The 15242-nt window shown below is 46.7% G+C and overlaps 2 pseudogenes; both read left to right on the top strand.

Annotated features, from left to right (window-relative positions):
• LOC123072656 (receptor like protein 22-like) overlaps positions 1-423 on the top strand; it is a 5174-nt pseudogene extending 4751 nt beyond the window's left edge.
• A 5056-nt stretch (positions 424-5479) lies between these two features.
• LOC123072653 (receptor-like protein 7) lies at positions 5480-10104 on the top strand (annotated as a pseudogene).
• Positions 10105-15242: the final 5138 nt, after the last annotated feature.

Below are 15242 nucleotides of genomic sequence, written 5' to 3'. Positions count from 1 at the left end.
CGGCGGCCGGCGGCGGCGGGAGGGGGCTAGGGCGCCGCCGGCGGCGGCGGCGGAACCCTAGCGGGAGGGAGCGGGAGGGAGCGGGGGGCGGGCCTGACTTCAGAGATCGGATGACTTGAAAATTTTACACCATGGTCGTGTGTGAACTTTAGTGAAAACAAACTGGAAGGAAGGATACCACAGTCACGTCAGTTTGCAACATTTGAGAACAACTCATATGAAGGGAATGCGGGGCTCTGTGGACCACCTTTGTCCAAACCATGTGGTGGTTCTAGTAATCCAAATGAGGCACCATTAAACACATCCGGAAATCATGTTGATATCATTTTGTTTCTCTTTATTGGGGTGGGCTTTGGCGTTGGATTCACAGCAGGTATTCTCATGAAGTGGGGTAAAATTGGCAAATGGTTGCAGACTGCGTGAACTGATCTGAAGACACAAGACTGTCAGTATAGTCATGCAATTACTGAAAGGAGCTATAAGTTGTAATATTCCACTCTATATGTTCACATTTATACCTTGTGTATTGTCATTTTTATAAAATGTTGTTAGCATATTGTGATGCGTTTGAAAAAGTTGCAAGAGAATTGCTACATTCCCAGTTTTAAATTTTTTACAACTCCGAAACTGACGAGGAAATTGTTCGTTCTTTGGCGTCCTATATAGTCTGTTGGTGTTAACTGTTAAGTGGTTGTGTCCGTTGTATGTACAATCCTTATAATAAGAAAGGTACACGACGATCCATGTGCAATCCCGAGTGGAAAATAACATAACCACTTAATGCTCCCCAACAGTTAAACTAGGATTTGAGTGACAGAGACGCGGGTCAGTTTCCCCAACTAGGAGTCATGGAGGGAGGTTCCTTACAGTTATGCTGGATAAAATGTACTAATCTGCACTACACCTGCACAGAAATCGCACAAACGAGCCGCAATCTCCCGCGCCGTGAAACAGTAATCATCATGTCATGTATGAGTTCTTTCGCTACCTGAAACAAATTTCGGATGCGCTCGTCTCGACAAAAAAGCTGCAGGGTACAGTCCTTTCAGTTCCGCATCATCCAGCTCCGCATTCCCCTTCCGACCAACTTAAACTAGTCAGCCACAATTCGTTGCAAATTAAGCATACGGCTTGCAGCTAGCGGCATCAATCAACCTAAAATTGATAGCGGATCGATGAGATGCGGCGAGATATATGTACCTCTGGGCTCAGATCCGGCACGAGGCTGCGGCATCTGGGCGAGCTCCGGCGACGGGCTTCAGCAAGAGAGAGAGGGGGACTCGGTGATGCATGGTGTGCGTATGGGCTGGACGGAAACGAGGGGCCCAGTTAATATTTTGGCCCGTGAACGGCGGCCCGATCAACGAGTCGTGAGTTCGCTCTTAACCAACAATCAACATGTTTTTCCCCCTTTTTTGCGGGAAAACAATCAACATGTTACTAAAAATAAAACCAATCAACAGGTTTCTCCAAAAAAAAAACAATCAACCTCTTCTAACCCTGAAAAAACCAACAATCAACATCTGGCAGGTCCGGTTAGCAATCTCAAACCCTGATATTGATATGTGCAATCATACTAACAATCAACATCTCTCTGTCTCTCTCAAAATAAAAACCAACAATCAAAAAAATAAATCTGCATTTCCCCTACAAAAATAGCCATTCCCGATCTATCGATGCAACACCAAGATAGTTTGATTTGGTTCTCAGTCTGGGTACATCCATCGTTTGCAGTGGTTGTAGATTCACATATCAAAGTCTTCCTGGGTATCATTGTGATCATCGTCTGTAATATTGGTTTGTTGTCACTGCTTGTTTCTCAGGTTGCTACCACTCTGCAATACAAATTAAAAAGCATGGTCATAGGGGTAGTTAATGTACCCAAAACACCAACTTACACTGAATTTTCTGTTTGACAATAATGTGTACATGAAGTTAGACCTGTTGCTGACACAATGAAAGAAGGTGTACTCTCCATTGTTAATATGCATGATTCCAAATATGTAATACTGTATGGTCTGCGGAATTGTTCCTTACGCTGCATTATTCTCAGGAGATTATTAGTCAATCAGTATGCATGAAAGTATCTGAAGTATTGGGCGTGATTCCAATCATCTAATATCTATGCTGGCACTATACTGAACTGTCGTGTTTGTGGAACTGAATTATGAAGTTTAGTTGGCTGTCTGCAGCGTAGGACTGCAGCCTCTTCTTTAAGGAAAACGATTTTCATCGACTAAGATGGGCTAATCAGAATTTACTTCGTAAGATGCAAGGCCTTCCTAGATAATGGTGTTGAAAATCTTCGTACATATCCGCAAGGTGTGACTTTATTTGTCCACGGAGAAGGTTTCATTGGCCTTCCTAAATAATGGTGTCGAACATCTTCATACATATCATCAAGGTGTAACTTCAGAATCATTGCTCCGATCTTCTACAACCATTCTCTACTGCACAAAGTCAAGAAATGCAGGGCCAAAACCCATGCGTTTTCATTGGCATCTGAGTCTAACTACCTACAGTTATACAAAGAATGAGAAACTATAATTCTGATCTAAAGTTATGTACACATGTGTGGGTTTATGCTTTCTTTCGGTAATCGCGCGAATCTATCTTGCAAGCTCAACTTACCAAAAAAAGCTTTCGCCCCGCTTTATATATAAAGCAACGATCCAGTTACAACCAACCTCATATAACTCCACACCAAACACACACAGGGCAAGATACAAGAATGTTGAGAACAACTACACCGCCCCACACAACTCCAAGCCATCTACAAGAAGGAAGAGAGAGCCCCGCTTGAAGTCGCCGGAGGCCTCAACCGTGAACGAATCACAGCGAAGAGCCGAAGCTGTGCACGACGAACCGATTACTCCAAAGGCGGAGCCTTCAACAAGGTCATGGCACCTAAGTACCACCGCCGCCCGATCAAGGGATCGAGGTTTCCCCCGGAGCAACAGGGAGGAAGAAGAGGAACCACGGCGACGCCTTCAAGAAGGAGACGACGCCCGTAGGCGCCGCCGCCGTCGACCTGGCAGAGCCATGGAGGGTTTTCAGCTGGTAAGCCCTCTTCGCCTCCGAGACGGAGTGCGCAAGCATGCTGCAGAACCACCGCCACCGACCGTCGTACCCAAGTTACCACGCCGCCCGCACGACCATGGTAACCAGCCAACATCCGAGCCGCGAGCTCCACCCACGAGCATCGTGTCTCCCACCATCGAGGCCGCCGCCCCGGCATCCGAGACCACCCCTCAACCGCCTCCGCCACACACTGACATCGTCAACCGGTGAAGGGGCAGCAAAGACCCCTCTTTCCACCCCAAACAAGCTCCTTTGGCAGGAGCGGCCGGCAGCCAGATCTGAGCAGGGGAAACGCCGGCGGCCAGCCATGCTGCAGCCACCCAAGACGCCCGATCTGGCACCTCCAAATCCCAGTGACGGCGAGTCCGGGAGGCACCCCTGCCTCCCCCTTCACGGCGCCCATGCCACCCACCGGCCAGCCGAGCCGAACCAGAGCACAAGAGGAGCCGCCACCAACAGCCGATTCATGCACCACCATGGCCGTAGAGGAGGGGGTCGAACATACCGCTATCGTGCCGCCACCTCCGCCAGTCCAGTAGAGGCAGCCGCCCGCGACCTGTGCCGACCGCAGCCCTTGCCGCCGGAGGAGAAGGACGACCGACCGCCGCCGCCGCCCCAGGCACACACCGCCACCGCGCCGCCCGTCGTGCCGCCGCTGCAGACGAACCGTCGTGGCGCCCGGCGTCAGCGTCACGCCCCGGCCCGGGGTGTTGACCCGCGCCAACCCCACCGCGCGGGAGGACGAGGATGCCCTGCCGGCGCCGGCGCCGACCGGCCTTTGCCCGGCCGGGCACCCTGGCGGCGGCGAGGGAGGAGGAGGGAGGAGGGGAGGGGAGCTGGCGGCGCGATCTAGGGATCCCTCCCCGTCGCCACGCGGGGGCGACTCGGGAGGGAGGAGCTGCGCTCGATCTCGCAAGCTCAACTTCACTTTGACATATCTGTGTAAGCTGTTGGCTTTGGAGCCTTGAAACAAAATCAGATTAATATACACGGTATTTTTATCTCACAAAGAAAATTAATCCGCGCCATTTTTTTTTCAATTGCTTCATTGACGAGCTTTGTCTGCTCGAATTTACAGGGCTGCAGTTATGTAGGTATCACACTGGACAACATAACATGCGGAATTTAACATAATATGATAGATTTTTTTATTAAACTGGTTAGAAACTGAAAGATAAAATTTAAGCTTGTATCTGAATATCAGAGGAACCTACTTGGCCTTGTACATTACCAATCTCGGTGCATGCATGGTTTTCAAGCCCGCGTTTCATAAATAGATGGTACAAGTCTGGTTTATACATATCCCTCAGATCACCTGTGAAAATGTTCTGGGCAATATGGAATTCGAAGAAAATGGATGGTGCCAGGGGTACAAATCATGGTAATATTATGCCCCCGCAAAAAAAAATGGTAATATTATGCCAGCTATTATTTTCCTTATTGTGTATATCAACAAAACTCCAACTAAATTCGCCAAGACCACATGTATATGCATATAGCCATTTGCTTTACACACAAACTGATGCTAGATTTTGCTTCTTCTTTACATTTTGCCAATGTGCGATGCAATGTTTGAGAAGAATGAAAGCTTATATCCTCATGTTGGTGGCTTTGTCGGACCACAGAATGCCTGAATCTGTATATCGTACTCCTGCATACCAAGCTAATGTAGGCTAAGTTACATTGAAGTGTTTCAATTTAATGGTTGATGCAGACAAATATCACTATTTCATTTGAGTTGTGCTGAGATGTCACGTTAATTGATTGTAACAGAGTTATTCTACTTGAGATCAGTAGCTCAGCAGTGGAGTTTCTTGTGCTTTGACGCAGGAAAATATGCAGCAATGCTGTTGAAACTGCAGCCATCCACCCTAAGCAGTTGAATTCGTATACATGCTATTATTGTTACTATTAATTTTCATGACAAGTGGCATTAACGTACATAGAAACTGCAGCCGGCCGGATAGCCACCGCAGTTGAATTCGTATACATGCTATTATTGTTACAGGATATGACAGTATTGTTACTAGATCTTGATAGTAATATGTTCTGACCTTTAATAAGAAACCATTGTACTGACCTGTACGACCACTTGGCTCATATTAGATTAATTCATACTTGGCCTCTGACTCTAGACTTGGTCATAGTGGCTTGCCTTCAAAGTCCTCAGCATCATGATTAATAATTGTACAGTAGAAAGTTTCTTCCACCATGGCGCCACATCTGCCTCTCTGTAAAAAAAAAACAAATTAACACGTTTGTTTCAGAATAAGAAAACAGGCGCATCTCGCTTCTTGCTAGTGAAAGAACTAGTCGATGACATTTGTCGCAAAGAAGAGACGATGTGCGATGTTATATACACGGTTCCCACTTACAATTAGGACATCCAAACGAACCAATGGCTTGTGCTACTCACCTTCTTCCCATGTTCATACTGATACAACTTTGTTCTCTAGTTGTATCTACTTCCCATGCCCATGATCATGGTAACACTACAACTGCTTCTTACTGTCAGCCAGACCAGGCTGCCGCACTTCTCCAATTAAAGCAGTCATTCATCTTCGACTATTCCACCACCACACTGCCATCATGGCAACCAGGTACTGACTGCTGCCTTTGGGAGGGCGTCGGCTGTGGTGGTGGCGGCAGTGTCCGAGTTCTTGATCTCGGCGGCCGTGGCCTCTACAGCTATGGCTGCCATGCTGAGCTCTTCAACCTTACCTCCTTGCACTACCTCGATCTCAGCATGAATGATTTTGGCGGTTCTCGCATCCCAGCAGCAGGCTTTGAGAAGCTATCCAAGCTCACTCACCTCAACCTTTCTTATTCAGGCTTCTATGGTCAGATACCAATCGCCATCGGGAAGCTCACGAGCCTCTTATCATTGGATCTTTCTTCGCTGCAGAATATAATTTTCGGGACTCCATATGTTCGCTTGAGTGGCTATAACAATCTGCTGCTACAAGAGCCCAGCCTTGACACCTTATTGGAAAACCTCACCAATCTGAGGGAACTCTACCTTACCGGAGTGGACATGTCTGGTAGCGGAGAACACTGGTGCAGTGGTCTAGGTAAAGCTGTCCCCAGTCTTCAGGTTCTTAGCATGCCATACTGTAATCTCTATGGACCAATCCACTCATCCATGGCAAGTCTTCGGTCGCTTACGGTGATTAACCTCGAGCGTAACCATATTTCTGGTGTGGTTCCTGAATTCTTCTCACACTTTCTCAATTTAAGTGTTCTTCTACTCAGCGACAACAGTTTCAATGGCTTGTTTCCTCTGACAATCTTTCAACTTAGCAATATAAGGGAGCTTGATGTCTCCATCAACAGTGAACTCTCAGGTTTTTTTACCAGAATTTCCAAATGGGACTTCGTTGGAGATTTTGAATCTACAGTTAACAAATTTCTCTAGTATCAAGCTGAGTTATTTTAGCAACCACCTGTATCTTAAAGAGCTAGGTCTTGATGCGAGGTCAATTTCTGTCGAGGCTAATGGTTTATTGTTCAGCAAGCTCAACTCTTTGCAAAATTTGCAGATCTCTTTTGCACAATTTTCTAGGGAGTTAGGGCCACTTTTCGCATGGATTGGTAACCTTAAGAAGTTGACAATCTTGCAACTCTCTTATTGCTATTCGTCCAAGATAATGCCCCCTTTGATTGGCAACCTCACCAACTTGACAAGTTTGGAAATTACTAAATGTGGATTTATTGGGAAAATACCACTATCAATTGGCAACCTCAACAAGTTGACTTCCTTGAAAATTTCTGATTGTGCCTTCTCTGGAACAATACCATCTTCAGTTGGCAATCTTAAGAAACTAAGAAGCTTGGTAATCACTGACACTGGCTTATCAGGTCGAATACCAGCAGATATTGGACATCTCAGCAGATTGAAGGTCTTAATATTAGCAGGCTGCAAGTTTTCTGGTAGAATACCAAGTACAATTGTTAACTTGACTCAACTCATTGTGGTGAATCTTTCACAGAATTTCCTCCGAGGTAAGATTCAGTTCATAGTCCATGTATTCACACATCTAATAGAACAAGAAATGAAAACGAAAAAAACCCATGCATCTCGGCCATGATTTTTTTTTTAACATCAGCATGGATTTTATAACCTAGCCAATAAATTACATCATGCATCAAATTTTGTACAAGAAAATTGGCTTCATTGTCGAGCCAAGAACATTGGAGGTCGTTGTCTGACAAAGCTAGCTAGCACATGTGCCTCCACGTGTGTTTTGGGGGAAATGGTGAAAGATCGCCTTCACAAAGAACTATTGACATATGTTATATCTCCACCGCTGCTTTTCCTAGTAGTGATAGCAGTCCTCATATTGCCACCGCCGGTGTGCTTGAGTGTGCGCCATTTCAACATTGTTTGCACTGCTGCCATACAAAATTAGCAAAGAACCCACGATGGAATTACAACCAGTCAAGAGGGCAACTTGATTAACTGACAAAGAGCCAAGGCTTCTACTATTTCTGCATTTCTTACAAACATCAACTTGTTTGCAGCTGCCAAGAATCACCATTGTCATCTCTTAGGTTTGCACCTGTCGCTCCATCCAGTTGATGATTAGCAAAGTAAGAAGCATCAATGTTGTGTTTCACATGGCTCGCTAGTAGCTGCATCTAGCCGTTCCTCTTGATAGTTAAAACATTACAGACAATAGCATTGATATAGTAAAAGAAACACTATAGCATTGACTGCCATTGCCGAGCTATTAGGTGCTTGCACCATATGTAGTTATGTACGAACCTCCTATAGCCCCAGTTGGCCAATGAACGAAGACTGAATGGTCAAGAGACAATGCAGTCCCGCAGAATCAATCTTACATGATGATTCCTAAGAATGCCAACCCATCTTGCACATATGCACGGGAAAACATATGCATTATATCTTCACTTAGGCACACCACATGGGACATTGCCCGTAACATGTCGATTTGCCAAAGTTGCACAAGACGGGTCCCTCGTAATAGATACCAACATAAATGTTGGATATTCTTAATACTAGATTATAAGACGACATCTTGACATATTTACCAATTCTCTCTAAACATTCTCCGTTCTTGAGCATCTCAATCTCCATTTTGTTGTGTTAGGTATGATATTAATGGCATGTTAACTCTATTTGCAGGAGGGATTCCAACATCTCTATTCACTTCTCCAACAATGTTAATGTTGGATTTATCATCAAACCAACTTTCTGGACAAATACAAGAGATTGATACACTAGATTCACAGTTAACATTGGTTTTTTTGAGTGAAAATAAATTTAGTGGAAAGATTCCTGCATCATTCTTTATACTCACAAATTTGGTGGGCCTTGATCTTAGCTCAAACAACATAACAGGTTTGGTACAATTCAGTTCACTCTGGAGGTTACCAAAGCTTGCTTATTTGGGTCTCTCAAACAATAGGTTGTCTGTCTTGGATGGAGAAGACAACAAATCAGCAGTGCCCTTACTACCTAAACTCTCAATTTTAGTACTTGCGTCTTGCAACATGACAAAAATTCCTTATTTATTGCGGCATATTAATCATATCCAAGTATTGGACCTTTCAAGCAACAAAATACAAGGGACAGTACCCCACTGGATATGGGAGAAATGGGATGATAGCCTTACACAATTGAATCTTTCAAACAACATATTCACACATATGCAACTCGCTTCATATGTTCTCCCATACAATCATTTGAGATCTCTAGATTTAAGTTCCAATAGACTTCAAGGCCAGATTCCGATGCCAAACTTGTTGACAGCGGTTTACACCAACACACAATTCCTGGATTACTCGAACAATAGATTCTCTTCTATTATGTCAAACTTCACTGCTTATCTTCGCCAAACAGCTTATCTCAAGTTGTCAAAAAATAACATTAGTGGCCAGATACTGCATTCAATTTGCGATGTAAGCAACCTCGAAGTCCTTGACCTGTCATATAACAACTTCAGTGGGTTCATGCCATCCTGCATGATAGAAGGCACCAGCTTGGTCGTATTAAATATAAGGGAGAATTACTTCGAAGGAAATTTGCCGGATAATTTTAGTGACCACTGCAATCTTCAAACAATAGATTTACATGGCAACAAGTTTGAAGGTACGCTGCCTAGGTCTCTTTCAAACTGCTCTGACTTGGAGGTTCTTGACATTGGAAACAATCAAATTGTTGATACTTTCCCATCCTGGGTGAGTAGGCTTTCCAATCTGCGTGTCCTTGTTTTTAGATCCAACCACTTCTATGGCTCACTTGCTTATCCTCCCAGCAATAACAAATTTGGGGAATGCTTCTCAAAGTTACAAATAATTGATATTGCCTCAAATAACTTCTCTGGCAATTTGGATCCACGATGGTTTGAGAATTTGCCATCTATGATGGATAAGTCAAATGATAAAGGACAACTCTTAGGCCATCTGATGACGCACAATAATGTATACTACCATGATACTGTTGCAATCACATACAAAGGTCAATATGTGACATTTGGAAAAATATTGACTGCGTTAACAGCAATTGACTTCTCAAATAATGCATTGGATGGTGACATTCCTGAATCAACTGGAAGGCTATTTTCTCTACATATACTGAGCATGTCACATAATGCATTTACAGGGAGGATTCCACCACTAATTGGTGGTATGAGCCAGTTGGAATCACTAGACCTGTCCTGGAACGAGCTTTCTGGGGAGATTCCACAAGAGCTAACAAATTTAACATTTCTTGGTACCCTAAACTTGTGCGGAAACAAGCTGGATGGAAGGATACCACAGTCACGTCAGTTTGCCACATTTGAGAACACTTCATATGAAGGGAATACAGGGCTCTGTGGGCCACCTTTGACCAAACCATGTGGCGATTCAAGTAACCCAAATGAGGTGCAAGTAAACACATCGGGAGATCATGTTGATATCATTTTGTTTCTCTTTGTTGGGGTGGGCTTTGGCGTTGGATTCACAGCAGGTATTCTGATGAAATGGGGGAAAATAGGCAAATGGTTGCAGATTGCGTGAATTGGTGTGAAGACACAAGACTCTTGTTATAGTTATTGCAATTACTGGAGGGAGCTATGTGTTGTAATATGCCACTCTATGTGTTCACATTTCTACCTTATCATCTACTATCATAATGTGTGTATTGTCATGTTTATGTAATGTATTGTGTGAACTGGTCTGAAGACGCAAGAACACTTCTTATCAAAAGTTGTATGACAATTGCTACACTTTTTTTTGAGACAGCTTACCATTCATGTCGAATGGTACAATTGCTACATTTCTATTGTTAATTTCTGTTGTAGCACAAAAACAGATGAGGTATTGTTCGTTTTCTATTTTCTAATCTGTTGGTGTTATTGGTTGTATCCGCTCTATGTACAATCCTTCTGGTAAAAAAGATCAGACACAGCAACCCGTGTACAATCCTGACTCGAAAATAACCACTGAATTATCCCCAGCAGTTAAACTAGGATTTGAGTTACACTGATGCTGGATAAAATGTAATCTACACGGGAGATATCGCAGAGACGAGCTGCAATCTTCGCCGTTGTGAAAGAACAATCATCATGTCATGTATGAGTTCGTTCCTCGTAGCACCGTCCCGACGAACAGCTGGAGCGCACGCCCCTTTCAGCCCCTCGTCATCCACCTCCGAAACTCCCTACCCAGGAAACTAACCTAATCAGTTAAAAAATTCGTTGCAAACTAACCCAATCAGCTAGCGGCATCAATCAAACTGAAATTGATGGCGGGTCGATGAGAAGCGGCGAGATATATACTCTGGCCCCGGCTCCCATGCAGTTCAGATGCTGTGGCACCTCGGCGAGCTCTGGCGAGGGATTGCAGTATCTGGCACAGAGACAGAAGTCGTCGGCACCGCGAGGGTCGTCAACCTCGCATTCAAGCCGTCGCCGCGTCGTCGTCGACGGCGAGGAGGGGTGCGCCAACCTCTGTTTTTTTTTCTGCAGGGTCGCCAACCTCTGTTTTTTTTTCACGGAGGGGTGAGACACCGTGATGGACCGATGGTGTGCGTATGGGCTAGATGGAAGTGAGGGGCCCAGTTATTATTTTGGCCCGTCAACGGTGGCCTGATCACCGAGTCGTGAGTTGGCTCCTAAAAAAAGATCACCATTTACCCTAAACAAATGCCCAATTCCCGATCTGTCGATGCAACACCATATTATGTTTGATTTGTTTTTTGGTGTGGGTGCCTTCATCGTGATTCAGGTATCAAAGTCTTTCTTGGTATCATTGTGATCATCATCGGTGATATAATTCGATTGTCATCGAAGGTTGTTTCCCAGGCTGCTACAATTCTCCCATAATAATTCAAAAGCATGGTCATAGGGGTAGTTAATGTACCCAGAACGCCAACTTACACTGAATGTTCAGTTTAACAATAATGTGTACTACACTGTACATGAAGTTGGACCTGTACGTAGCTGAGAAAATAAAAGAAGGCAGTATAGTCTCTCACGTTTATATGCAGGATTCCAAAGATGTACTCTCTCCATCTGGAAATACTCGTCGGAGAAATGAATGTATCTAGATGTATTTTAATTTTAGATACATCCATTTTTATCAATTTTTCCGACAAGTTTTTTCGGACGGAGGGAGTATATCTCTATGGTCTACATAAATGTTCCTTATACTGCATTATTCCTAGCAGATTAATCAGTCAGTATGCATGAAGTATATGAAGTGTTTGGCGCAAATTTTTTTCTCAAATACGCATAGCATGCGTATCTTTCATTAATGGGGAAGAAAGGGTACAAGGAGCCCTCCGCCAAGGGTGTTACACACCCAGTCCATCATTTACATATGTCTACGTTTCGCTAGACTCCCACCTATGTATCCGCCCAAAAAAGCGTCCCAAGTCCGACTTTAGGAGGCCTGCCGTCCTCCAAGCCTTGCCCTCATTTGAGACCCGTGCTAGTAATCTACCAAGGGATGGTGTTTCGCCATCAAACACGATCCCATTGCGGTGTTTCCACAATTCCCACAGGGCAAGTATGATGATGGCCCTCACATCCTTCTCGTTGGTGCCATGTACCCGCTTGTTGAGGATCCACTCCGGTAGGGTGTCATTTTTGGCCGGCATCCATTGCGGCATCTCCAAGGCGTGGCAGATCTCCATCCAGAAAGTCCTTCCGAAAACACATTGTAATATGATATGGTTCATTGTCTCGTCGGCCTGGCTGCAAAGTGGGCATGATTGTTGGTGTGGGAGCCCTCTCCTCGCTAAGCGGTCCGAGGACCAGCACCTGTTCCGTATCGCGAGCCATGTGAAGAAGCGGCATTGCAGGGGGGCCGACACTTCCACGTTGCCTCCGCGGTTGGGGCTATCTCTCTTCCCATGAACTTGGCGGCGTACGCCGATCGAGCGGAGTAGTGGCGGTCATGCTCCCAAGCCCACCTGATGGTGTCCGGTATCCCTTCTTGAAGCTGCACGCCATGGACCCGAGTCCACAGGCTCATGAATTCCATGAGAGTTGGTGCATCGATGTCTGGGCCAATGGAAGCTGCCTACGCCCCGTCTTGTAGTGCGTCCTTGACCAGTAGCTGCTTACGAATTCGGCGCGGTATCCTTGCATGGATCGTGGGTGCGATCTCCTCCATCCGAAACCCCTCCATCCATCTATCCTCCCAAAAGAGAGCGTGTGCGCCATCTCCCAGCACCATCCACGTCGCCGCGTTGCACAACTGGATGGATGCCTTCGGTTCTGCTATAGTGAACTCACTCCAGGGCCTCGTGTCGTCCACACGCGCCAACCATGGCCAGCGGGCCTGCATTGCTACATTCATCCTAGCGACGTCCGGGATCCCGAGGCCGCCAGCCCATTTGGGTGTGCAAACAGTGTTCCAGGCCACCGCGCAGTTGCCTCCGTTCGCCTCTGCCTTGCCACACCAGAGAAAGCCACGCAGGATCTTGTTAATCGCCGAGACTGTCTTCGCCGGTAGTTCCAGGGCCAACATTCCATGCACCGGCATCGCTGAGAGAACCGATTTGATGGGGATCAACCTGCTACTCTTCTGTAGGGTCGCTGCACGCCAAGTAGGTAGGCAAGCCGCGATGTGGTCCACCAGGCCTTGTAACTACGCGGCCGATTGCTTCCGGATGGTCAGCGGTAGCCCCAGATATCTCATCGGGAAGCCGCCCAATGAGCAGCCCAGTACACTTGTAACCTCAGCCATTTGCTCTTGTGTGCACCTGATCGGAAGGGCGACGCTCTTTGCAAGGTTTGCATGAAGTCCCGAGGCTGTGGCAAACATGCCGAGTATCGTCGTGCACGTGGTGAGGTCCGTCAGGTGCGGTTTCAAGAAGATGATCACGTCGTCCGCAAATATTGACAGGCGATTCTTGAGTCCATTCGCCGCCAAGGGTGCCAGGAGGATGGACACAGATGCTGTGTGGAATAGCCGCTATAGAGGCTCCATGATTAAGATGAACAACATCGGCGAGAGCGGGTTCCCTTGCCTTAGGCCACATTGGTTGTAGATTGGTTTGCCGGGCACCCCGTTGAGCATGATCCTTGTCGAAGACGTTGCAGGCAATCCACAAATCCATCCAATCCACCGTGTGCCAAACCCCATGGTGTGTAGCACCTCAATTAGGAATGTCCATTGGACGGAGTCGAATGCTTTGGATATGTCAAGTTTCAGGAGCACCGTGGGGTCTCTTAGGGCATGTAGGCGCCGTGTCGTGCCTTGCACAAGCATAAAGTTGTCATGCAGATATCTTCCTTTCACAAAAGCGCTTTGGTGTTTCCCCACAAGGTGTGGTAGGTCTCCGGCGAGTCTTGTGGCCAGCACCTTGTCGAATAGCTTGATCACGCCGTGCACTAGGCTTACTGGCCGATAGTATCGTAGTTCTTCCGTGCCATCCATCTTGGGCAGTAGGGAGACTAGTGCTTTGTTAACTGCGTGCATGCCTCGCATATCCCCATGATAGAACGCGTCCAGCGCCCGCATTATGTCCGCCTTGATGATGTGCTAGCAACATGCATTGAATCTGTTTGTGAACCCGGCCCGCCCCGGCGCATTGTCCGGTGGCAAGGCCTTGACCACCTTCTCCACTTCTTCCTTAGTGAATGGCAATTCTAGGTGCGACAGGTCACGCCTTGGCAATCCTAGTGCTTCCAAACGTAGTGATTCATCCCTAGCGGAGCCTGAGCCCAGCAGCCGGTCGTAGAGCCCATCCACTACAGCAGCAATTTGATCATGCCCTGTTATCATCAGCCCGTCCTTCTTGATGGAGGTAATCATATTTCTGCGTTGCCGGTGTCTTGCGTGCCGGTGAAAGAACGGGGTGTTGGTGTCTCCCTCCTTTAGCTGTAACAACCGAGATCGTTGCCTTGCTATGGTCCTCTCCAAGGAGCATAGCCCTAGAAGCTTTCGTTTGAGGGTTTTCCGGAGTTGGAGTTCCGCTGCTGTGAGTGCTCTGCTATCCGATGCTTGGTCAAGTCGGTATATGAGCTCCATGGCCATGAGAGTCTGCATCTTTATGTTGCCTATCCACTTTGCGCTCCAGCTCTGGAGCCGTTTGACCGTGGCACGGAGCTTCTTTTCAAGGACGACGAAAGGATTCCTAGAAGATGGGATTGAGTGCCACGCCGTAAGAGCGGTGTCCATAAACCCCTCCGCGCGCGGCCAGAATGCCTCAAACCTAAAGCAGTGTCCCATTGGCATGTCCGCGTCGAGATCAAGGAGCATCGGGCAGTGATCCGAGATAGATGTGCCCATTTGTCGGTGGGAACGACACCTATGGGATCACAAGAATCCCTACTATGATCGCGGGGCGCGGGGTCGTGAGAAGAGCGGATCAAACAGATAGCACACGGTTTCCTTATCCAGGTTCGGGCCGCGAGGATGCGTAAAACCCTGCTCCTGCTTTGGTGGTTAGTTTATCTGTGTTCTTGAACTAGCCATGGGGCGTGAGGAGCTCCAAAAAGCCGAATCCTTTTGAGGGTCCGGAGTCCCATTCCCCCCTTTTCCACAATACGCCTCGGGCCTCCTTTTATATGTTAAAGGGGTCGCCACAGTGGCACATAGGTGGTGGAAGGTATCTACAGTGTACAAGCTTATCGCCTGACATCACAGGACAAACGCATTCAATGCGCCGCTTATGTGTCCTCTTGCTTTATCGGGGACGGCAA

The sequence above is a fragment of the Triticum aestivum genome, chromosome 3B, assembly GCF_018294505.1.
Source record: "Triticum aestivum cultivar Chinese Spring chromosome 3B, IWGSC CS RefSeq v2.1, whole genome shotgun sequence".
NCBI lineage: Eukaryota > Viridiplantae > Streptophyta > Magnoliopsida > Poales > Poaceae > Triticum > Triticum aestivum.
This window is presented reverse-complemented; position numbering and strand designations above follow the sequence as displayed.